Source organism: Natator depressus, chromosome 13 (assembly GCF_965152275.1).
Source record: "Natator depressus isolate rNatDep1 chromosome 13, rNatDep2.hap1, whole genome shotgun sequence".
Classification (NCBI taxonomy): Eukaryota; Metazoa; Chordata; order Testudines; family Cheloniidae; genus Natator; species Natator depressus.
The window spans coordinates 32,623,277-32,649,733 of NC_134246.1; the positions used below are offsets into that span (position 1 = coordinate 32,623,277).

The 26,457-nt window shown below is 44.4% G+C and overlaps 1 pseudogene; it reads right to left on the bottom strand.

The window, feature by feature from the left end:
* Positions 1–561: 561 nt before the first annotated feature.
* Positions 562–1,542, bottom strand: LOC141997686 (olfactory receptor 10A4-like; annotated as a pseudogene).
* Positions 1,543–26,457: the final 24,915 nt, after the last annotated feature.

A 26,457-nucleotide genomic window follows, 5' to 3' on the forward strand; every position in this document is an offset into this window, starting at 1 on the left:
GTTCACACTGGGATCTCAAGAAGCTCCATTGTACAGATGAGGAAACTGTGGTCCAGAGAGGTGAAGTCAGCTCTCCTTGATCCCAGGGACAAAACAGGGACTAGTAGCCAGGTCTCTCTGTGCCACTATCACAGTACGGACCTTTCTTCTTCACTGTCCCACCTCAGGGCTCATGTTCTTACAGAGAGATTGGGCCCTGGGCCCTGGTTCTCATCTCACATTAACTTTGCACATTGAAGGATGAGGATAAAAAGAAATATTGAGCATCAGGTGTAGTCCATGGTAAAGGGGCTTGATATAAAACATAGTGTGTGCTCATGTAATTACAGGCTGTACAGTAATGTACAGGAAAGTAACTCACAACAAAAGTGAACTATCAGACTAATCAAACCCTAACCCCAACCAAACCCCAGGTCCAGACAGCAGAAATATCAGCCTCATATCGAGTGCGAGTGATAGCTGTCACTGGCCTCACCTAGAGAACCAGCTGGCCAGTGAGAGTGATGCATCAAACGCATTACAGCAAGCCAGCTTGTTCCCATTTCACGTGCATTGAACAAGCTACAGCAGGAAGCTCTGAATCCTTTTGCCAGCCGAGCATGTAGTGACAACTTTCCTCAGGGCCTCTCTGACCTCAGTGTTCCTCAGGCTGTAGATGAGCGGATTAGCCAGGGGAGTCAGGACTGTGCAGCAGACAGAGAACAGTTTGTTCAGGTCTTGCAGTGTGTCAGTTTTGGGGAGCATGTAGACAATCATGAGGGTCACATAGAAAACCAACACCACGATGAGGTGGGAGGAGCAGGTGGAAAAGGCTTTTCTCTTCCCAGTGGTGGAAGGCATTTGCAGAATGGTGGAGATGATGCAGACGTATGTTGCCAGGGTTAACAGAAACGGCGGCAGAGTTCATACAGCAGCTAGCATGGTAGTGAAAAGCTCCATCATACGTGTGTCATGGCAGGAGAATTTTACTACTGGGATGAAGTTGCAGAAAAAATGGTCAATTTCATTGGGGCCGTAGAAAGTTAATTCTTGCATTAAATATACTGTTTTGTCAGCAACCAGAGAGCTACTTATCCAAGTGTCAGCTGCTAGCTGGAGGCAGGACCTGCCATTCATAAGGGCTGCATAGTGCAGTGGTTTGCAGATTGCTAAATACTGATGGTAAGATATCGCAGCCAGGAGATATCACTCTGCAACTGCCAGGAAACCAAAGAAATAATATTGTGTGAGGCAGCGCTGGACAGAAATGGTTCTGTCCCCAGTCAGGAGACCAGCCAGCAGCCTGGGCAGGATGGTGGAGGTGTAGCAGGTCTCCGGGCAGGACAAGCTCCTCAGGAAGAAGTACATGGGGGTGTGAAGGTGCTGATCAGTCACAACTAGCGCAAAGATCAGGACGTTCCCAGCCACGGTCCCAGCCAGGGTTATGATGTAGATCATGAAAAACAGCAGGAAGAGAAGAGTTGGTAGCTCAGGGAGACACCCAAATCCTCGCAGGATGAATTCCATGAGAACCGTTTGATTCACTTGCTCTGGGTTCGCCATTTGGTCCAACTAGGGGAAAGAAACCAACATTTACAACGGAATCTGAAGATGATACATTTTCATCACACTTTAGCATCAATTTAGTTCCATAAATATTCCACAAGGCCTGTCATAAATATAAAGGGAAGGATAACCACCTTTCTGTATACAGTGTTATAAAATCCCTCCTGGCCAAAGGCAAAAGCCTTTCACCTGTAAAGGGTTAAGAAGCTAAGATAACCTCTCTGGCACCTGACCCAAATGACCAATGAGGAGACAAGATACTTTCAAATCTGGGGGGGTGGGAGTGGGGAACAAAGGGTTCATCTGTCTGTGTGATGCTTTTTCCTGGAACTGATCAGGAATGCAACCTTACAACTGTTAGTTAGTAAGTAATCTAGTTAGAAATGCATTAGATTTCCTTTTGTTTAATGGCTGGTAAAATAAGCTGTGCTGAATGGAATGTATATTCCTGCTTTTGTGACTTTTTGTAACTTAAGGTTTTGCCTCAGGGGATTCTCTATGTTTTGAATCTGATTACCCTGTAAGGTATTTACCATCCTGATTTTACAGAGGTGATTCTTTTACCTTTTCTTTAATTAAAATTCTTCTTTTAAGAACCTGATTGATTTTTCATTGTTCTTAAGATCCAAGGGTTCGGATCTGTGTTCACTTGTACAAATTGGTGAGGATTCTTATCAAGCCTTCTCCAGGAAAGGGGGTGTAGGGCTTGGGGGGATATTTTTGGGGAAGATGTCTCCAAGTGGGCTCTTTCCCTGGTCTTTGTGTAAGTTGCTTGGTGGTGGCAGCATACGGTTCAAGGACAAGGCAAAGTTTGAACCTTGGGGAAGTTTTTAAGCTAAGCTGGTAAGAATAAGATTGGGGGTCTTTCATGCAGGTCCCCACATCTGTACACCAGAGTTCAGAGTGGGGAAGGAACCTTGACAAGGCCCCTCGTCCTGTGGGGTCAGTGAAGAACCAAGACTCTGGAGGCAAATTTCCTATTTAGATCTTTGAGATACCATTATCACCCCCGCCCCTTCGGTCAGTGAAGAGATCGATGCAGGCAGAAAACCACACACACTGCTGTGCATACTGATGTCAAAATTGGCAAAGCCATTTTGTATTAGTCGTTTGTAACTTTGACAAGTGGTCCCCATGGCTCACCAGGGTGGACTGTGACTTCTTGCATTGCAAACATATTATCATTTCTGCTAACAGCCAGCAGGCTCTAGTGGACTCAGCCAAGAGCGGGGACAGTGATCAACATGCTGTCAAAGCAGGTTACGTTTGTCTCCATGAGACAAGGTCCAGCCCTTTCCTGCTTTTATGTTTTTCCATTTTTTGACATTCATCCTGGACCTCTCCAGTGAGAGAGGGGGAGAGACACGTCACTTAGTTGTTGCATCACAAATTGATGCCAAATTTACACTTCATTCCCCTTACGGTTTCATTTGCCAGCATCACAACCACCGGGGTGTTTCAGTCACTTTCCCTCAGGAACACTCATCAATTGAATCTCGTTTTGTTTTTATCTGCAACTGAATCGTTCCTCAGTCCTGCTGTGAGTTTGCTCCTGCTCCCTGCTGGTGTTGTCTACCAACGTGATTAACTTCACATTCCGGGTGAAGGGGGATTATGAACTTGCACAGGACCACAACCCAGTGAGCTCGCTCCCACAACTGGCTGCCCCACACTCTCTGATCGCTCTGTTTTAATGCTATTTTATCCAACACCCCAGCTCCCCAGCTCATGGCTTCGCTCTGTTAGAGAATCCCATTGGTTTTGGAAACTGAGCCACTTAGTGTCACTAGCGAAGTCAACTGGATATTTTCAAAGAGTATCCTAGTGCGTTACCTAGGGAGGTGGTAGAATCTCCTTCCTTAGAGGTTTTTAAGGTCAGGCTTGACAGAGCCCTGGCTGGGATGATTTAACTGGGAATTGGTCCTGCTTCGAGCAGGGGGTTGGACTAGATGACCTTCTGGGGTCCCTTCCAACCCTGATATTCTATGATTCTATGATTCTATGATACAAAGCACCCATCACCGCATTACACCCAAACATATCACATCAGTGTAACCCCCACAACCACTGCTTCAGCTTATTGTTCTGCTGACAATAACGGCATGCATGTTGTTTTTATAGCCGCTCAGTCCACTGTGTTGCTCATTTCTCCTGGCCTTCTAGACAGTTACCAATTTCTCTCTTAATATTCAAATAATAATATTAAAATAGGTACCACTATGAATACAATGGAACAACGTGTAGAATTAATGTAATTATTGTCACGATTTCAGGGTAATGGCACCAGTTTTCCCCCTTCATGCTCCACTCTGGGAGTTCCCAGTCAGGTCTCCAGCCATCACCTGTCTACGGGCAGGGACCGTTGTCCCAGTTCCATCTGACATCAGGTTTTAGGACTGTACAGCTCCCTGCCTTGCCGACCGGGAATCCCCAGCAATCCAGTCTGTCTAACGCCCAGCACCTCTGCCTTGCTTCTCACCAAGGGTGATGAACAGGTATTGCCAACGGTCACGAGGTACCACATGGCACATTTATTTTCAAGGTGAAATCATTACAGAGGAAAAGATCATTAAAGACAACAAACAGATTTAAACACACAACACCCCAGGAGTCACCCAGCAACCTTACAGGGCCCGAGTGTGGCAAAGTCTTCTTGGCTGCCCCCCTTGGACAGAGATCTTGTCCCTTTCTGTGTTTCCTCAGCCTGGTCTACACTCAAAACTTAGATCGACTTAGCTACATCGCTAGGGCTAACAATTTCACACCTTCTGTGGTATAGTTAAGTTGACCCCCGCCCCCCAGTAGGCATCACTAGCTTGAGGGTAAGATTCTTCTATTGATCGAGCTATCGCTTCTCAGGGAGGTGGATTTACGACAGAGATGGAAAACCCCTTTCAGTCATTGGAGAAAGCTGCAGCTGTGCCTCTATACCTCTTGTAGTGTAGACATGCCACTTAGTCTCAGTGACTTGCCTTCTTCACCCCCCGCCCCCAGTTTTTGATTCCTGATGGAGCTGTGGTAACCTTCCCCCCCTGGAGCGCCACACAAGCCATGAGCCACAGTGATCCATGAACTTAATACAGGAGGGTTCCCCAAAGACACTACTTGCCATTGCAATATCAGCCACAACACTATACTAATAATTAAGTGAATTATTATAAGACTCAATTCTTGATGGACATTATTCTTGATATTGTGGTGGTCCCTAGGAGACCTAGTCATGGACCAAGACCCATTGTGCTTGGAGCTGTACAAATCCAGCATGTTTTGGGTGGTAAAATATCGGCAACGTTGTTCAGTACTGAAGATGGAAAGTCCTCAGCAATGTTCTCATTCTCATCACTGAGAGCTTTCCAGCACCAAAATGCTTTACAACATGAACCCATTAATTCTGTCCATGGCCTGGGGAAAAGACTTGGCGTCATCCAAAAGGAAATGATGCCTTTGTGCAGGTGATGGATATGGTGACATTTTCTTCCCTGTCCTGAATGATCTATTTTTAATGAAGATGAGGTGAAAGGTTTGTTTACCTTAAAGTTGGCATAGAAGAAGCCGGAATCTGTGACATGACCTCTTCCCTTGGCGTTTCAGAGAGCACGATTTGTCTCCAGTCTGCACTCCCTTCACCTATTTTAGTTGTCTCAAGGTACATCTACCCTGCACACTACTGGCAGAGGCGTTTAGGGTCTGTGTAGCTACACACTGCAGAGCAGAGCAGTCATGAGACCTGCATGTTCCTGGCTGGACACCCTAGCTGTGCTTAGACTCTTGGTTTGCTTTGCCTTGTATCTCTCACCAGACAGTCTCTCCTGAGTCATTGTTTACCCTGCAAACACCGCAGGTGAATTTCCCCTTGAGACTTTGCTAATGGGTACATTATATTACCAGGAAGGAAAAGTGAATAGCATGTTTTGTTTAGGTTTTTGAGGGTAGACAATATGTTAATAGACTCAAAGTCTTCCGGCCACTCAGGGAATGGACCAGAGAAGGAGCTTCAGAACTAAAAAGTCTTTATTATTTGAAGCCAGAGACACAGACCAGGGCCCCACTGTGCTTGGTGCTGTACAAACCCAGAAGAAAGAGATGGTCCCTGCCCCAGGCCTCTCTCACTCTGGCCTGTTGAAGGTGTGTGTGAAATACTTAGATATTCATTTGACCAAAGAGACAGACTGAGAATTACGCTCTAGCCCACTGTTTGGGGCACTATTGTAGGAGCGGGGAGACCCAAGCTCCAGTCCCCTTGCTGCAATTAGTAGTTATTTCATACGCCTCCTTCACGTCCTGTCTGTGCCCTAGAGCTGTCCTGTGCCGAGGTGCCTGAGCACACTGTAAAGGCAGAATGAGCGTGCGTGTGGGTTATGGTTGGTCAGGTATTTGCTGAAGGAGCACAGAGTTACGATAGTGTGACACATGGCTAGAAAGGGTTAAACATCCTGCAGAATAAATAACCCTCAAAAGACATGTGGAGGAATAATGTTTGTGTTTCTGTGTATGTACATATGTGTGAGTAGGGCTGACAATGTAATCAACAGCCCCTGTCTATGCTGTATTCTGATACTTCAGAGATCAAAAGAGCATCCTAGCATTTAAATGAATTGTAAACACAAGATATCTCGGTATTCATCTCTCTCTGAAATATACTGTGAATGGTGGAGGAACAAGCAAATTGCCGTATGTTAATTCTATAGCTTAATACCGGTGACCGATCTCCTTCAAAATCATCCTAATTACCCTTTATTCCTGGAGGAACTTCCAACTTGTCAAAGAGCACATGAAATTGTATAAAAGACCCTTGGGTCCTGATTCTGTCATCTCAGATCTGTTTGAGGCTTCATACAAGGGAAGCTTAGACAAAAGGACTTAAATCCCAGTCCTAAGCTGGAACACCCTGCAATGACTTTGGACTATAACCTATGAACTATTTCTGACAGAACTCTTTGCAACTACAAAGCTCACCATCTCTGCTATGATTCTGAACCTCAATGAACTGAACTTATGTCTGTATGTATATTGATCTTTTAACCATTCTCTCTCTCTTTTGTTCTTTAATACATTTTAGTTTAGTTAATAAGAAATGGCTGTAGCGTATATTTGGGTAAGATCTGAAACTTTCATTAACCTGGGTGGTAACGTGTCCGATCCTTTGGGATTAGTAGAACCTTTTCTTTTATATGATGAAATAAGATTTTCAGAAATCATCATATTTGATGTGGGTACCTGGATGGGGGCCTGAGGATGGATCACTTTAAGGGAACTGTCTTGTTTGGACTTCTGAGTAACCAGTAAGGTAATAAAGAAGCTGTTTTATGCTGGCTTGGTAAATCTAAGTATTGGAAAATCCACCAGCTTTATGGGGATTCTCTGCCCCATTCTTTGCAGTTCACCCTAATTGAGTGACCATAGCTGGCCCCCACTGGGACTCCGATCAGAGTAGCATTGGCATGTAGCTTTACCCCACACCTCCTCATTAAGAAGAAAGTCCAGGGTGCCAGGAGACGGTGGAGGTGGGAGCCCACACTGGTGAAGTATGACCCTTCCCCATCTCTTGTCCTTTGCTTAGCCAGCATGGCGATGGCCAACTTTCCTCCCAGAGTCTCTTTCTCCGAGAACCCAAAAGGGAGTGATGGGGCAATAGCCCATCCCCTCACTGTCTTGTTCCTCAATTAGCTCTAATTTCCCACACACCAGTTTTGGTTCATTGACTTGCACTTTCACGCTGTTCTCGTTTACCAGGCAGGACCGTAACACCGTCCTTGAGTTCCAGCAAAAGGGCTTTTTGCTTGGACTAATTCAGTCTTTTGTCTCTTCTTTGCATCTTTTTTCCATCCCCATTTGTTGTTCTTGGTCACCGTGATGCTCTGTGAACTGTCACTCACTTCTCCCAGTTGAGCTGGCACTGAGGGTAAGTTTGTAGGCCAATTATCACAGACCCTTTGTGAATCCAGCCCTGGGTGGGACTTTTAAAAGCATCGAAGTTGTGAACACCCTTTGAAATCAGTGAGCTTGAGGAGCTTCAGTGCTTTGGAAAAACCCACTAGGCACCTAAATACCTTTAAAAATCTGTCTGTAAGTGCCCTTGAGATAACCGAAATACCCATCGCAAGTAAGCAGCATAACCAAAGTGCAGTACAGCATAACTCACCACCAGCAACCCTGAAATCGCCAATCTCTCCCCTCCTTCCATCAGTGTTAGACACAGACAACCCTTGTGTTACTCCACTGGATTCAATATCCTGGCAGTAATGGGCATAATGAACAGATCTCCCCAGATGCCAGTCCAGCAAACCACTCACACACCTTGAACTGTAGTGACCTCAGTGGGAATACCCTGGCATTTACAATTAAGCATATTCTTAAATGTTTTTCTGCCTGGGGGCTGGAGCACTCAGTGCTACGTAGGATCCCGTCTGCTCACATTGGTCAAGTGTAGGATCCCCCATCAGTTCCAGGTCCCTGGCACCAACACTTTGGATAAAATTAGGCCTGAGGTAGGTCCCAGAACTGAGCTTGATGGGCAGGTGCTCTGTGAGGGAGACATGAGTACAGCAGAACTGATGCCTAAAATCATTGTTGTCCAGTTTCCTCCAGATGCTCATGGCATATCCACAGAGAGGTGGGTATGGCACTACATACACGCTTCTCTCCTTCTCTTTAACTGTGGTTCCTTATTCCACAGTAGGGCTCACTAGATACAGAGACCCAGCCAAGAGAGCATCTTACACCAAAAGGAACAAAGTTTGAAAATCCCTGTGTTTAGCTCCCAGGAGTAGAAACAGTATTTCTGGTCACAAACACAAACCAAAAAGCTGCAAATTATTTTTTGGCTGGAAATTTACCCTCTTAGGGACGAATAAATTCTGTGTGAAATTTGTAAGAAATGTGGGGGTGATTTTTTCATTATTAGAGCTATTTAGGACCAGAATTTTCATTTCATGGGAAATGCCATGAGTTCAAATTTTTGTTTTCATTCCAATTCTGAATTCTTATTTTAAATTTTATTTTGAGATTTTATTCAATTTTTATTACATTTTATGTCATTTATTTTATTTTCAATTCTATTCTACTGTTTCCTTTTTATATTATATTTCATTTTGAATTATTTTATAAAATTATTTATTCTCCCTACACAAAATGTTGTAGAAATATCCCATGGAACATTTTGATCTTGACAATTTGGCATTTTCTGATGGTAAAACCATTCCATCAGAAAATTATTATTCTTCATTAGCACATATTAGAGAATCTTGTGCCAGAACTATAGGCCCCTTGTTGGTTTATTGGAGAGAACGATAACCATCAGAATGTGTGTTCCAGCATTTACAGAAGAACACAGATATCCAATTATTACTCAATGTAAGGTAAACTAGACGATTGATATTCTTAGTCCTCTCTTAGCATGATTTCCTCCCTAATCATGCAGTAAGGTCTCATCCAATTTATCACCAGTTTGAATAATTTTGTGTCACCAAAGCGTTGAGGCTCATAATGCCCACATGTTCGTGGCTCACACAACTGTTTGGAAAAAGAGGTTTTTAAAAAATTAATCTCTGCAAAAAATATTGCAGACAGGGATGAAATCCCATTGCTTAACTCTTCGAAGGATGCACGTCTAATCTGAAACTGGTTAGAATACAGAGACAGACCAGAATCTTCTCAGACCCTGGTTTAAATTTTTAATTCCAAGTTGATTGACTCCATAATTTAAGGAATATTTTTTAACTGAAATCAGGGGTTGAATCATTATTACTGGCTATTTACCATTCACTGTGATCAGCTGCCACGTAGACATCAATAGGAAGCGTACGGAAAACATTGTCCTTATTACCCTTGGCTTCCTCCTAATTTTATTTTCAATGCCCATTGTACACCATGGCCACGCCCTTACCAAACGTCACCCTCTGCTCTCCCTAGTCTCCATGATACAGTACGACTGCCCTGTCCCATCTCTGCAGCCCCCAATGCCCCTTGGCCCTGGGTACATTCTTGCTTGCGCAGCCAGCGCTGAAGCTGGTACTGCGGTTTCTACTTTTAGCGAGCGAGCTAGAGCACAGCTAGAGCGGCTACAGGAGATGCCATTCACACCCCTGCCTGCAGTGTAGACGCACCCCACATATGTAAACTGAATTATTCAGTCAGGCCTCTTTCCATCAATCAGCTGTTTTTGACCTGGCAAATCAACGTCACTTCTCTGCACGCCATTTTAATGCAGAAGACAGACAGGTTCCTTGGGTTCCCGCAGATCTTTTCAAAGCCACGAATGTGCTAACGTAGACTCACAGAGACTCACTTACGCGAGGTCTCCACACAGATTTTGCACCAGGATCACTGTTCGTGTCAGTGGTGTGACTTTTGTTTTGGAAATCGTTCAACCAGTACAACCTCTAGCGCGGACACAGCGCACCAATAGCGAGGTCCCTTGGACTGGTATAGCTTATTCCCCTTCGGAATGAACTATCCTGATACAAGCAGTTTTACCTCAGTGTAGTTACATCCAGTCAGATTAGATGAGTGGCCCCCTCACGGCGCCCACTGGAGGCCTCAGGGCAGCCCAGAACGCAGCCACTCACCTCATTTTCCCTTCTTTGTTCCGCAAACAAACTCCACATGGGATTTTTCCAGTCCAATCACAACAGCCCCCATTAAGGTTTCATTTATTAACTTAACATTCAAAACTAAAATGCAGATGACACCTTCCCTCCAGTTGCCTACACCCCAAACTCCCCCCGTTCAGTCTGAGTCCTGTCTGCCTTAGCAGGCCACTCCCAGCTCTTCCTAGCTGGAGCAATTCCCCCGGTTGCAGGGTTTTCCCTCATTCACTCTCTGAAGTTTCACTTCAGTGTCCTGAGTTTCTCTCTTCCCCCATCCCCCTTCTGCCCTTTACTGGAAATGGCCTACTTCCCCTCATGTGGGGACCCTTCTGTAACCAGTGCAGGGATAGGCCAATGTAGTTTAAGTGGTGCAATTTCTATGCGTAGACAAGCCTTGTTGCATTTATTCCTCACACCGGCCACGAAGGGGACAGATAAGGGGAGGTCTGACAAGAAAGCCAGCAGAAAGAGAAGATTCAGTTTAGTTATATCATCATAGAATATCATAGAATATCAGGGTTGGAAGGGACCTCAGGAGGTCATCTAGTCCAACCCCCTGCTCAAAGCAGGACCAATCCCCAATTAAATCGTCCCAGCCAGGGCTTTGTCAAGCCTGACCTTAAAAACTTCTAAGGAAGGAGATTCCACCACCTCCCTAGGTAACGCATTCCAGTGTTTCACCACCCTCCTAGTGAAAAAGTTTTTCCTAATATCCAACCTAAACCTCCCCCACTGCAACTTGAGACTGTTACTCCTTGTCCTGTCATCTTCTACCACTGAGAATAGTCTAGAACCATCCTCTTTGGAACCACCTCTCAGGTAGTTGAAAGCAGCTATCAAATCCCCCCTCATTCTTCTCTTCTGCAGACTAAACAATCCCAGTTCCCTCAGCCTCTCCTCATAAGTCATGTGTTCCAGACCCCTAATCATTTTTGTTGCCCTTCGCTGGACTCTCTCCAATTTATCCACATCCTTCTTGTAGTGTGGGGCCCAAAACTGGACACAGTACTCCAGATGAGGCCTCACCAATGTCGAATAGAGGGGAACGATCACGTCCCTCGATCTGCTGGCTATGCCCCTACTTATACATCCCAAAATGCCATTGGCCTTCTTGGCAACAAGGGCACACTGCTGACTCATATCCAGCTTCTCGTCCACTGTCACCCCTAGGTCCTTTTCCGCAGAACTGCTGCCTAGCCATTCGGTCCCTAGTCTGTAGCTGTGCATTGGGTTCTTCCGTCCTAAGTGCAGGACCCTGCACTTATCCTTACTGAACCTCATCAGGTTTCTTTTGGCCCAATCCTCCAATTTGTCCAGGTCCCTCTGTATCCTATCTCTGCCCTCCAACGTATCTACCACTCCTCCCAGTTTAGTATCATCCGCAAATTTGCTGAGAGTGCAATCCACACCATCCTCCAGATCATTTATGAAGATATTGAACAAAACCGGCCCCAGGACCGACCCTTGGGGCACTCCACTTGACACCGGCTGCCAACTAGACATGGAGCCATTGATCACTACCCGTTGAGCCCGACAATCTAGCCAGCTTTCTACCCACCTTATAGTGCATTCATCCAGCCCATACTTCCTTAACTTGCTGACAAGAATACTGTGGGAGACCGTGTCAAAAGCTTTGCTAAAGTCAAGAAACAATACATCCACTGCTTTCCCTTCATCCACAGAACCAGTAATCTCATCATAAAAGGCGATTAGATTAGTCAGGCATGACCTTCCCTTGGTGAATCCATGCTGACTGTTCCTGATCACTTTCCTCTCATGTAAGTGCTTCAGGATTGATTCTTTGAGGACCTGCTCCATGATTTTTCCAGGGACTGAGGTGAGGCTGACTGGCCTGTAGTTCCCAGGATCCTCCTTCTTCCCTTTTTTAAAGATTGGCACTACATTAGCCTTTTTCCAGTCATCCGGGACTTCCCCCGTTCGCCACGAGTTTTCAAAGATAATGGCCAAGGGCTCTGCAATCACAGCCGCCAATTCCTTCAGCACTCTCGGATGCAACTCGTCCGGCCCCATGGACTTGTGCACGTCCAGCTTTTCTAAATAGTCCCTAACCACCTCTATCTCCACAGAGGGCTGGCCATCTCTTCCCCATTCTGTGATGCCCAGCGCAGCAGTCTGGGAGCTGACCTTGTTAGTGAAGACAGAGGCAAAAAAAGCATTGAGTACATTAGCTTTTTCCACATCCTCTGTCACTAGGTTGCCTCCCTCATTCAGTAAGGGGCCCACACTTTCCTTGGCTTTCTTCTTGTTGCCAACATACCTGAAGAAACCCTTCTTGTTACTCTTGACATCTCTTGCTAGCTGCAGCTCCAGGTGCGATTTGGCCCTCCTGATATCTTTCCTAGATGCCCGAGCAATATTTTTATACTCTTCCCTGGTCATATGTCCAACCTTCCACTTCTTGTAAGCTTCTTTTTTATGTTTAAGATCCGCTAGGATTTCACCATTAAGCCAAGCTGGTCGCCTGCCATATTTACTATTCTTTCGACTCATCGGGATGGTTTGTCCCTGTAACCTCAACAGGGATTCCTTGAAATACAGCCAGCTCTCCTGGACTCCCTTCCCCTTCATGTTAGTCCCCCAGGGGATCCTGGCCATCTGTTCCCTGAGGGAGTCGAAGTCTGCTTTCCTGAAGTCCAGGGTCCGTATCCTGCTGCTTACCTTTCTTCCCTGCGTCAGGATCCTGAACTCAACCAACTCATGGTCACTGCCTCCCAGATTCCCATCCACTTTTGCTTCCCCCACTAATTCTACCCGGTTTGTGAGCAGCAGGTCAAGAAAAGCGCCCCCCCTAGTTGGCTCCCCTAGCACTTGCGCCAGGAAATTGTCCCCTACGCTTTCCAAAAACTTCCTGGATTGTCTATGCACCGCTGTATTGCTCTCCCAGCAGATATCAGGAAAATTAAAGTCACCCATGAGAATCAGGGCATGCGATCTACTAGCTTCCGTGAGTTGCCGGAAGAAAGCCTCATCCACCTCATTCCCCTGGTCCGGTGGTCTATAGCAGACTCCCACCACTACATCACTCTTGTTGCACACACTTCTAAACTTAATCCAGAGACACTCAGGTTTTTCCACAGTTTCGTACCGGAGCTCTGAGCAGTCATACTGCTCCCTTACATACAGTGCTACTCCCCCACCTTTTCTGCCCTGCCTGTCCTTCCTGAACAGTTTATAACCATCCATGACTGTACTCCAGTCATGTGAGTTATCCCACCAAGTCTCTGTTATTCCAATCACGTCATAGTTCCTTGACATCACCAGGACCTCCAGTTCTCCCTGCTTATTTCCAAGGCTTTGTGCATTTGTATATAAGCACTTGAGATAACCTGTTGATCGCCCCTCATTCCCAGTATGAGGCAGGAGCCCTCCCCTCACAGACATTCCTGCCTGTGCTTCCTCCCGGTATCCCGCTTTCCCACTTACCTCAGGGCTTTGGTCTCCTTCCCCCGGTGAACCTAGTTTAAAGCCCTCCTCACTAGGTTAGCCAGCCTGCTGGCAAAGATGCTCTTCCCTCTCTTCGTAAGATGGAGCCCGTCTCTGCCCAGCACTCCTCCTTCATGGAACACCATCCCATGGTCAAAGAATCCAAAGCCTTCTCTCCGACACCACCTGCGTAGCCATTCGTTGACTTCCACGATTCGACGGTCCCTACCCAGGCCTTTTCCTTCCACGGGGAGGATGGAAGAGAACACCACTTGCGCCTCCAACTCCTTTATCCTTCTTCCCAGAGCCACGTAGTCCGCAGTGATCCGCTCAAGGTCATTCTTGGCAGTATCATTGGTGCCCACGTGGAGAAGCAGGAAGGGGTAGCGATCCGAGGGCTTGATGAGTCTCGGCAGTCTCTCCGTCACATCGCGAATCTTAGCCCCTGGCAAGCAGCAGACTTCTCGGTTTTCCCGGTCAGGGCGGCAGATAGATGACTCAGTCCCCCGGAGGAGAGAGTCCCCGACCACCACCACCCGCCTTCTCCTCTTGGGAGTGGTGGTCGTGGAACCCCCAACCTCAGGACATAGCATCTCATGCCTTCCAACCAGCGGAGTCTCCTGCTTTCTCCCCCCAGACATTTCATCTGGTCCACTCTCCGCAATGGTACCTGTGGAGAGAACATGAAAGCGGTTGGTTACCTGTGTCTGTGTTACTGGAACCCGGACATTCCGCTTACCTCTTCTGGAGGTCACATGTTGCCAAGCTTCTTCACTGGCCTCTTGGCTCCTCTGTGCAACCTGCTCTATATCTTTAGAGCTTTGTGCCCCTAGAAGCCTATCCTGAGTTTTGTCCAGAAAATCCTCAGTTTCTCGTATACAATGCAGGGTCGTTATCTGTTGCTCCAGACCTTCAATCTTCTCTTCCAATATGGAGACCAGCTTGCACTTTGTACAGACAAAGCCGCTTCTGTCCTGTGGAAGAAAGACAAACATGGCACATCCAGTGCAGGTCACAACAGCTGAACCCCCCCCTTCCATATCACCTGCCTACTATGAGCTTCCTCAGAGACGTTTGCAAGATGTAAGCCTCCCTGGGCTCACTCCAGGCGAACTCCCAGGCAAACTCCTGCTGTGAGCTGCTCTGCTGTCCCCGCTGCTCAGCTGGTTCGCTGCCGCTCAGCTGGTTCGCGAGGCTCTGGCTATTTTTAAACAGTCATTTGGTACAGAGGCTGATTTAAAAGATAGGTTACAAACTACAGTTAGTAGTTCTGCAATTTCACATTTGAGTTCCTTCAGAACTCTTGTGTGAATACCATCTGGTTCTAGTGATTTATTACTGTTTAGTTTAACAATTTGTTCCAAAACCTCCTCTAGTGACACCTCAATCTGGGACAGTTCCTCAGATTTGTCACCTAAAAAGGATGGCTTATTTTTGGAATCTCACTCACATGCTCAGGTGTGAAGATCAACACAAAGAATTCATTTAGTTTCTCTGCAATGTTCTTATCATCCTTGAGTGCTCCTTTAGCATCTTGATCGTCCAGTGGCCCCACTGGTTCTTTTGCAGGCTTCCTGCTTCTGATGTACATAATATTTTTTATATTACTTTTTGAGTCTTTGGCTAGCTGTTCTTCAAATTCTTTTTTGGCCTTCCTAATTGTATTTTTACATTTCACTTGCCAGAGTTAATGCTCCTTTCTAGTTTCCTCACTAGGATTTAACTTCCACTTTCTAAAGGATGCCTTTTTGCCTCTCTCTGCTTCTTTTCCTTTGTTGTTTAGCCACAGTGGCACTTTTCTGGTTCTCTTACTATGTTTTTTTAATATGGGTATACATTTAAGTTGAGCCTCTATTATGGTGTCTTTACAAAGTTTCCATGCAGCTTGTAGGGATGTCACTTTTGGCGCTGTACCTTTTAATTTCTGTTTAACTGTCCTACTCATTTTTGTGTAATTCCCCTTTCTGAAATTAAATGCGACAGTGTTGGGCTGCTGTGGTGTTTTCCCCACCACAAGGATGTTTAATTTAATTATATTATGGTCACTATTACCAAGCGGTTCATCTACATTGACCTCTTCAGCCAGATTCTGTACTCACTCCATTTAGGACTAAATTCAGAATTACCTCTCCTCTTGTGGGTTCCAGGACTAGCTGCTCCCAGAAGCAGTCATTTAAGGTGTCAAGGAACTTTATCTCTGCATCCCGTCCTTAGGTGACATGTACACAGTCGATATGGGGATAGTTGAAATTCCCCATTATTCCTGAGCTTTTTATTTTAATGGTCTGTCTAAACTCTCTGAGCATTTCAGTTACTGTCACCATCCTGGTCAGGTGGTTGGTAATATATCCCTACTGCTATATTCTTATTATTCAAGAATTATTATCCATAAAGATTCTATGGCAGTTTGGTTCATTTAAGGTTTTTACTTCATTTGATACTATGCTTTCTTTCACATATAGTGCCACTCCCCCGCCAGCACAACCTGTTCTGTCCTTCCGATATATTTTGTACCCTGGTATTACTGTGTCCCATTGATTAGCCTTATTCCAACAAGTTTCTGTGATGCCTGTTATATCAATCTCCTCATTTAATAGGAGGCACTCTACGCCACCCATCTTACTATTTAGACTCCGAGCATTGGTATAGAAGCCCTTTAAAAACTTGTCACTTTTTGGCTGTCTGACATTATATGAAGTAATTGACTGCAACTTTTTTTCATTTGAGTGTTTCTCATCCGATCCTACCCGTATTTTATCATCTTCCATCCTCTCCTCCGTACGAGGACATAGAGAGTCTCCATTAATAGACTCTCCCCTAAGGGATGTCTCTGTCCGAACCACGTGCTCCTCCACACCTGTTGGCTTTCCCCCAGCCCTTTGTTTAAAAATTGCTCTATGACCTTTTTAATTTTATGTGCCAGCAACCTGGTTCCATTTTGGTTTAGGTGGAGCCCATCCTTCCTGTATAGGCTCCCCCTTTCCCAAAAGTTTCCCCAGTTCCCAATAAATCTAACCCCCTCCTCCCTACACCATTGTCTCATCCATGCATTCAGACCCTGCAGTTCTGCCTTTCTACCTGGCCCAGTGCCTGGAAATGGAAACATTATAGAGAATGCTACTATAGAGGTCCTGGACTTCAATCTCTTACCTAGCAGTCTAAATTTCGCCTCCAGGACTTGCCTCCTATCCTTCCCTATGTCATTGGTACCTACATGTACCACAACCACCAGGTCCTCCCCAGCCCTACACATAAGTCTATCTAGATGTCTCGAGAGATCCGCAACCTTCACGGAATGTCACCGTGGTTCTCTCAGTCATCGCAAACCCAGCTATCTATGTTTTTAACGCTCAAATTGCCCATTACTAATATCTGTCTCTTCCTAATCACTGGAGTTTCCTCCCCTGAAGAGGTATCCTCAGTGTGAGAGGATACGACAACATCGTCTGGAAGGAGGCTGCCCACTATGGGATCATTTCCCTCAGCTCCAGTTGGATGTCCTTCATCCCTGAGACTTTCATCCTCCTCAACAGCACAGAGGCTATCAGACCGGGGGGTGGGACCATTCTACTGTGTCCCAGAAAGTCTCATATATGTACCTCTCTATCTCCCTTAGCTCCTCCAATTCAGCCATTCTGGTCTCCAAAGCCCATAGACATTCTCTGAGGGCCAGGAGTTCCTTGCACTAAATGCACACATGCATGCCACCTGCCCATAGGGCAGGTAATCATACATGCTGCTAAAGTTAAAATGAAATAATCTGATTTAGAAAAGAAAAATACCTGCTCAGGCATCCACCAGGTCAGAAAGAATATGATTGCTTGTTCAATCGAGGGGGAAAGTAAATGAAAGTAGATGGGTTATAGCAAAACAAGCCTAAGAAAGAACAATGAATGGCTCTCAGATTTAGAACATAATAACGGCCATACGGGGTCAGAGGAAAGGTCCATCTAGCCCAGTATCCTGTCTTCCGACAGTGGCCAATGCCAGCTGCTTCAGAGGGAATGAACATAACAGGTAATAAACAAGTGATCCATTCTCTTTCACCCATTCCCAGCATCTGGCAAACAGAGGCTAGGGACACCATTCCTGCCCATGCTGGCTAATAGCCATTGATGGACCTATCCTTCATCAATATATCTAGTTTATTGACTCCGTGCATGTGTATTTTATTTTTCACCACAGGACACTGTTTCTTTTCCTCAAACATGAATTTTATAGCTCGTAAAAATTTTGAAACAAAAAAATAGTCTCTCTTCTGTGTGTATGTTTTTATGGATTTCTATTTTTCTGATATACATTTATTTTGTGCCAGTGTCAATTGCCACTCCTGTTGTAAACATAGTTTATATGGGTATGTCATAAGTCTGTAGATGAAGAGATCAGAAGATATGCTATCTCGAGACATGAGTAGGTGAAAAGAAAGGAAGAGGTTTCAGACTTATTGCTTTAAGAGCAGGAATCTGCTACTTCTCTTTAAACATATCTGTATTTTATTGCTCATAAAATTTGGAGAAAGAAACAATCTCTCTCTTTCTCTCTCTGTATTTGTTAGTCTTTAAGGTGCCACAAGTACTCCTTTTCTTTTTGTATTTTATGTCATTCTTTCTATATATCTTTTCCTTTTTTCTCCAGTTTTTCATTGTTCTACAGTCACATTCTCCCTTCTGGATAAAAAATGACTCTTCTTTCTCTCTTGTTAAGTTTTCATTTTTATCTCACTCACATTTCTTTATATGGGGTTGGATTCGGATCTCAGTTGCGGTTGTGTAAATCCACATGAAGTTGATGCAATTTACCCTAGTGTAACTGAGATCAGGTAATAGCCCGTGGTCTGTGTTTAGGGTTTTTTGTGTGTCTTTCTCTGTTTCTCACCTTCATCTATCAAGTGGTGGAAATTTTTCTTTAAATCTACTGTGATAGAGGACAGCTGGATAGACCTTCAAACAAACCACAGTCTTTTTGGTGTTTCGGTATGTGTCTCATGCGATATGTCTGTGCTGCACTTGGGCAGTGTAATCCCCTGCTCCAATAGATCTACACACTCTATCTCTGATTGAGCTATTGATTAGAATCCTCTGTTGTCAATTAGGCCTCTGAAAAGTAGGTGAACAATGTTGCCGCAACTGTGTGTGGAGAACTTTGATTGGGCAGTATTCTGTGCAAATCTCTAGCTGGGTAAACCAAAACTGAAAATCCATATAGGGTTGGGAGTCTCATTGTCCTGCCATGTGAAATTTCCTGTCTGTTCATACATCTTTGCAGGGTCAAGGCAACTTTAAAAGATCTATATCTATATAAATAATGATATATAAAATGCAAAGATAAGATATATGGTCAACATTTTCAAAACTCATAAGACCCTCCCCCACCCAACTAAAATGAATGAATTAATATGAACAGGAAATGAGCACCCAAAAGCATCAGGCAACTTTTCAAATCTCACCATAGAGAGTGTCACACGGGCCTCCCTCTTCCCAGACAGAGTCGCGCTATATGCATAAACATATTTACCTGCAAATTTTGACAAAAAATGAATTAAAGAATAAAATCTCACTGAGTCTCCCTGGTATATTTGTTCTGCCTCCAAAATTTTGGGTCCTGGTTTTTGCCCAAAAAATCATCATTCTCCTGCTCTCCTTGTAACTGGTTAGATGCCCGCTGCTCTCCTGACCATCCACCCCACCCTCCTGCTGTCCCCTGATTCAGGGCCATTTGTGGTGGATACTACACCCCATATTCTTCATAGAGCTATTATTACAGTGAATATGGCATAACTAAGACATGTTTTATGCAAGATGGGTATTGTGAGATATCATTGGAAAGGTTATGACTTACTGATTATGACTGTCCAATTTGTATGCATGTGTCATTGTTGTATCTGAAGTTAGGAATATTAACTATGTATCAATTACAAAAGTATTTTCAAGTGGGTAATGCCCACCAGACAGAATGCAATCAGTCTGGGTGCACCAACAATAGGACTTTGAAGATGTTAATTTCCCACCTTCCTGGGACACTACCAAGGGCCTTTGGCTCATGGCTGCTTTGACACTTCAGGGGCATGTCACCTGGTACTGGACTCCATCTTGAACTACTAGTATAGGGGTTTGGGATCAAACTGGGAAGTAAAGGATTCCCACCATATTTATACCTTTTTAAGGCAGGGAATTGAAATAATTAGCATTCTTTTCTTCACTGAATCCTCACACAGGATGACTGCTGGAAAGATCTAACAAACAAAGAGAAAGGTGGGTGGGACGGGGGGACGGACAGGGAGAAGAACTGAACCCAGGCTGGAAAAGATGTCTGGCCTGTGAAAGAGATGCCTAAAATGACATTTAGCGTGATAAATTACTACTTGTAACCAATTTCATTAGTGTATTAAGCTTAGCGTGCATGTTTGTTTATTTACTAAGGTAATCTGCTTTGATCAGTTTGCTATCCCTTATACTCACTTAAAATCTATCTTTTGTAGTTAATAAACCTGTTTTTTTCCCTCTAAACCAGTTTGTAGAATTCATAACTGGGGGTCAGAATGTTGTGCATATCTTCCTCCACATCAAGGGAGGAGGCAAATTTCAATTAGCTTACGCTGTACAGTACTCTGTGATTGTATTTGATACATAGTCAATTGAGTCCTGTGCAATTCTCTAGCAGAGTCTTCCCATGGAGAGTTGATCTCAGTGTCTGTCTTTCTTCAGCAGGGTATAGCCCTACCTGTTTGTGTGGTAGAGGAGGCTTGAGGGCCTGAGTCAGCAGGACAGGGTGAGGGAACCCAGTACATCAGGTGGCACCCCAGAGTGAGGGTAACCTGTCACAGGGTGTGTCAAGGTTCCTTCCCCACTCTGAACTCAAAGGTACAGATGTGGGGTCCTGCATGAAAGACCCCCAAGCTTATTCTTACCAGCTTAGGTTAAAAACTTCCCCAAGGTACAAACTTTGCCTTGTCCTTGAACAGTATGCTGCCACCACCAAGCGATTTAAACAAGGAACAGGGAAAGGGACCACTTGGAGATGTCTTCCCCCAAAATATCCCCCCAAGCCCTACACCCCTTTCCTGGGGAAGGCTTGATAATAATAGCGTCACCAATTGGTACAGGTGAACACAGAACCAAGCCCTTGGATCTTAAGAACAATAAAAAATCAATCAGTTTCTTAAAAGAAGGATTTTAATTAAAGAAAAGGTAGAAGAATCACCTCTGTAAAATCAGGATGGTAAATACTTTACAGGGTAATCAGATTCAAAGCAGAGAGAATCCCTCTAGGCAAAACCTTAAGTTACAAAAAGACACAAAAACAGGAATACACATTCCCTCCAGCACAGCAAATTTTACAAGCCAAAAAACAAAAGGAAATCTAATGCATTTTCTAGCTAGATTACTTACTAACTTTACAGGAGTTGGAAGGCTTGCATCCTTGATCTGTTCCAGGCAAAGGTATCACACAGACAGACAAAACCCTTTGTCCCCCCTATTCCAGCTTTGAAAGTATCTTGTCCCCTCATTGGTCATTTTGGGTCAGGTGCCTGTGAGGTTACCTTAGCTTCTTAACCCTTTACAGGTGAAAGGATTTTGCCTCTGGCCAGGAGGGATTTTATAGCACGGTATACAGAAGGTGGTTACCCTTCCCTTTATATTTATGACAGGGTGCATAGACGGAGGTATATATAGTTTGTGGCCTCATGTATTAGGCTTTATTTGGATGAACAGTTGATTTGGTCAGCTCGAAGTGATTCATGAATTTAACTGAAATTAGCTGAATATTTTCAACCCGCCCCCATTATAACATTTAACTTGGTGGTTGCAGCACTCGTGCGTGTGTAAGACCCACTTTCAATATCCCCCCCTGCCTGATGAGGGGAAGTCTTCAGTCTCCCACATTGGAAACAAGTGCACTGGCCTATGGAATACTCTCTGCACAAGCTCTCTCTTTCTCTCTCTCTCTCTCTCTTTCTCTCTCTCTCTCTCTCTTTCTCTCTCTCTCTCTCGCTCCTGTTAAAGTTGTTCCATTTGGTATAACGAATTAAATAGTCATTGAAACAGGGGGTTGAACTTCAATCGTATGCAGCCAAAGTATGCATCTTAACTACCAAACTACAGAGTCATCTTTGGACTTGCTTTCTGACCCAATGACTATTCATTCTCATCCTGAATGACACTGAGTAGTCACTGGGCTAGGCAAAGCAAGTGCGATTGACTTCATAGCCTGGTGGTAAGGCTTTTTCCCCCCAGAACTGCCAGAGAAATGAAAAATCAGTGGTTCAATTAGCTCTAAATATCATCCTCTGACACAGAAGAGCAGGCAGGACAGAAATACATGCTGAATGGGTTTTCTATCAAAGGTTGTGTGTTTTGTGCTTAAGGCAGAGGTGTGAGAATCGCGACTCCTCATTTCTCTTCCTAGATCAGCCACCTACTCCCTGTAGGCCAGAAACTTTGTCACAAACTCATTCATCCTTATCCAGCGTGTGGTGTATTGAAAACTGTGTTCATATTACAAGCTATCACTCTGAGTGTAAGGGGTTTTTCTGGTACCACTTGGAGACAGGGGATCTCTATATGGAAACATATGCTCTGGTTGTTGGGAGTCATTCTGCAGCCAGCCAGCCCAGAGTTATGCCTCTCTGTTTTAGGGAGCAGCCTGCTTTGTCTCTGAGTTTTTGTGTTCTTGTCTCTTATGGGTCTGAATTCTAAGAAATAAAATAACCTTTGCCTATATTTTCACTCTGCCCCCTTTTTTCTTTTATCATCCTACAGCTGCATCATCTCCACCATCCTCCGAATCCCTTCCAGCACTGGGAGGCAAAAGGCCTTTTCCACCTGCTTCTCCCACCTCATCTTTTTTACACTGTTCTGTGGGACTTTGATTATTGTCTACATGTTACCCAAGTCCAACTAACCAAGAGACCTGAACAAAGCGTTCTGTCCTTTCTACACAGTGCTCACACCCCTAGATAATCTTCTCATCTACAGCCTGCAAAATACAAAGGTAAAGGGGGCCCTGAGAAATTCTGTGGGTAAATTTCTGCCATGCACATGAGTTAAGAGAATCCAAGGGAATGTGTGTGTTTTTTTTAAATTTAAAAGAAAGGGGGATACGTTCTGCTGGTTTAATGAGTCAGAGAGGTATAGCTTACTGGCTTCTGCCTTCTGTGTTGTTTTCCTCTTGTTTAATCAGGCTGTGGTGATAGAAAATGAGGACGATGTGAGTGGTTTGCTGCACGAAGATCCTTCAACACATAATAAACTACAGTGTGCACATCTCCACATCTGAAACTATCAGATGTAGCTGAGAAAATCAGTGTGAACAAATGCAAAACAACATCATGAATTCAGGCATAACATTTTTTAATATGGGTTTCTAAAGTTAATTTCCACAGCCAAATACTAATGTAAAAACCTAATATCATGAATCCGGGATTGAACTAGAGCAGAACTTTAAAAAGACAAACCAATCTTGCTTTAAAACTTACCAGTGATGGAGAATCCATCACAACCCTTGAGAAATTGTTTCTATGATTAATTACTCTCTGTGTTAAAAATTATGCCTTATTTCCAGTCTGGGATGAAGTTATTACTTACCCTGCACTTCAGTAAGCAAAATACAGAAATCTCCTTCAGTGTCTGCCATGAGACTGTTTTCTAGACCATGGATCAATCTCCTAGCCCAGGGGTGCTCGACATTTTTTCTTTCTGAGGCCCCTCCAACATGCTATAAAAATTCCACAGCCCACCTGTGCCCCTAACAACTATTTTCTGCATATAAAAGCCAGGGCTGGTGTTAGGGTGTATCAAGGAGGGCAATTGCCCGGGACCCACACCATAGGGGGCAACACAAAGCTAAGACTCTCAGGCTTTGGCTTGAGCCCCAGGTGGCAGGGCTCGGGATCCTTGGCTGCAGTCCCGCCTGGCAGGACTTCGACTTTCTGCCCTGGGCCCTAGCGAATCTGTGTCTACACCAAAGGTTTTGTTGGCATAGCAACATTGCTTGGGTGTGTGGTTAAGTGTAGAGCAAGGCTTTGATCACAGGAGAAGTCTGACAAAGGGGATGGGAGTTTAGAGAGTCTGTCACCAGTTATTTGAAAAAAAGAGTAGAAGGACACTGACTGCAGGTGTCAGAGATAGAGACTCCATGATTCAGGGAAGGAACCATGAGCTGCAGGAATGGGAATTCTGGGCACCCTAAAGGACTCTGGCCCAAGCTCTAAGAATACCCCACATGGGTGAGGAAACCAAGGCAGGTGTTCTCTTGTTCTGTCCAGCTCAGTGTATTTTGTCGTGTGATCTCATGTTCAGAGATCTTTGCAAAGCCTGTGAATCTGTTTGCTTCACCTGTCACCTGCCCCTGGAGAAGTGAATCATAAACTCAGAGCACCTACATGTGTCCATCTCTGGGACGGGGTGTGCTTGACATTTTAGGGCATCTGGGGTATCAACACTGGTCCTGGGGCCTAAAGCAACTGGGTCATGTCGTTCCATCTCCATGAAGGGTTAGAAAGGAGAAACCATGCTGCAGCCTGCTGAGATCCAGGAAAGCTGAATGCACACATGGCTACAGTACTGGGACCCAAACCAGCTACCTGGCGAATGCCAAGTGTTGGTTCCAAAAGAGCCAATTTTTTTCCTGGATTTTTGGATTCAGCCACTGAACCAAAAATAAATAAATAAATAAATAAATAAATAAATAAATAAAAATCAATAAAAAATCCAACAATTTTTTGCTCAGTTCTAATCTTCAGGCACCTCTATATCGATAAAGACCAGGGCTACGAGATTTATGAATACAACCCCAATTGGCACTTAGATGAATTAGGTAATAATCTGTATTATCCACACTATGTATATGTTAGTGGACATTAAGCATACATAATATTAAACACAAATAGTATAGCTGTTACATAGCCTAAATTGGCCTACACCTTAACTATACCCCTATTCTCTTATGCTAAGTATCCCATAACACCCTGCATTATCTGAAGTCATCTTTGTCTGAAGTAGATTGGATAGTTGTCCAGATCAGGATAGATGATAATTTTACCACAGCGACAGCTAGGGAATGATTTTCATAGGCCTGTGCTGGAAAGACTCTGAGAGGACAAGACTTATGTTTGTTCTGCCCTATTACAGGCCTAGCAGGTGCTTCCGTGCTCTTTGGTACTTGAAATGCATCAGTTCAGACCTAGGAAATAAGGGGTACACCATGGTACCAGAAAAACAAGGTACAAAGCTAAGTAGTTTCAAATGATGTGTGCAGCATCTTTTACTTGTAAACAGGGCAGGTATAAAAAGATGGCTTTAGGAGTATAACTTTGGGAGCACACCTTCTGCGTAAGGTGGATGTGACATGACTGCATGACATGGCTTCCCTGAGATTGGTATCATTCAGAACCTTTCCCCTGTACAATATTATTACTGGTTTATAGCAATAAACTTGGCTGACACCGGTTATTTGGTCTCTTGAATATATCTGATAATAAACCAAAGTGGGTGAAGTGATTTACTATACAATCTGTCAACTCTAAGGAACACTGTATTGGTTGCAATATAATTAAAGAGAGAATGTTGTCTGTTGGACTGGTTTGTACACGTCAATACTTCCCCATGAGTCAATCTCACATCACCACCCAGCCCCTACTGTATAAGTTAGTAGATACAAAATAGGGGCCAAACCATTCTTTATCTCACTATGGCTCATATGCTCCAACATCGCGCATCTTATAATGAGGAGCCAGAGCCAAAGACTTTGTTGTTAAGGGAAAGACTCTAAGGGAATGTCTACACTGACAACGTTACAGCTCTGCCCTGGCAGCGCTTTAACGCGGCTGTGTAGTTGCGGCACCAGGGCTGGGGGAGAGCTCTCCCAGCGCTGTAAAAAACCCACCTCCACGAAGGGAATAGCTCCCAGCGCCGGGGCACTGTCTACACTGCCACTTTACAGCGCTGAAACTTGCTGCGCTCAGGAGAGTGTTTTTTTGCACCCCTGAGTGAGCTGTAAAGTGCCAGTGTAGACAAGCCCTTAGTCATTGACTACAAGGGTTTTTGTTTAAGGCCCCATACGGGACAGAGGCAACAGATATTTTCTCCACATTTGATATGGGCAAGGTTCCTTGTCTCCCCTGCCCGCTCTCAAAATAAACACTCACAGATTACATTCACGTTTTACAATACAGCAATCCATCTCCACCTTTCCCATCCCACATACACAGCATATTCCCTCACACTGTGGGAGAAGGAACCCCTTGCTCTTTCAGCAAAGACCAGAAGGATGAGTGAAAATTAGGTCATCAAGCATCTAAGTGGGGATTTTCAAAGGAGCATAGAAAGGTTAGCTGCTGAACTCCCTTTGATATTCAAAGGCAGTTGGGTACCTAACTCCCTTAGATTTCTAAAAAAATCACAGCCAATGTCAACAAGGAGATTTGAACTTTTTTCATGTGGCAGGTTTAGGGTCTTCTAGGCCTGCATTTGGAGTTCCAGGTCCAGAGATCAGACCGACCTGGGAGCTTTATCCAAGAATTTTTTAACTTGGGAACATTTCATTTTCTTGTTACTATAAAATAGAATTGACATTGGTTCCTTTTTTGCTATTATTCTAGCAGATCTACTCATCTAATACATCAGAAGAACAGAGATTTCCATTGAGATCAGAAGTTCTGTCTGCATTAATTTCCTTTGAAATGAGACATTCCCTTTTTTCTGTTGCTTTGTCTTTTGGTTCAACAGTTCTCCTATCCCTGTTATTTTCCCTGTGGTATCAGTTGTTTTCCATAATGTCCCCTTTGAATTTAGTAATAAGACTGTCCTTGTACTGTTGTTTTTCCTTTCTGAAAATAAATATTAACTTTCCTGTATACAATAATTTCAAATTCCCACCAGCA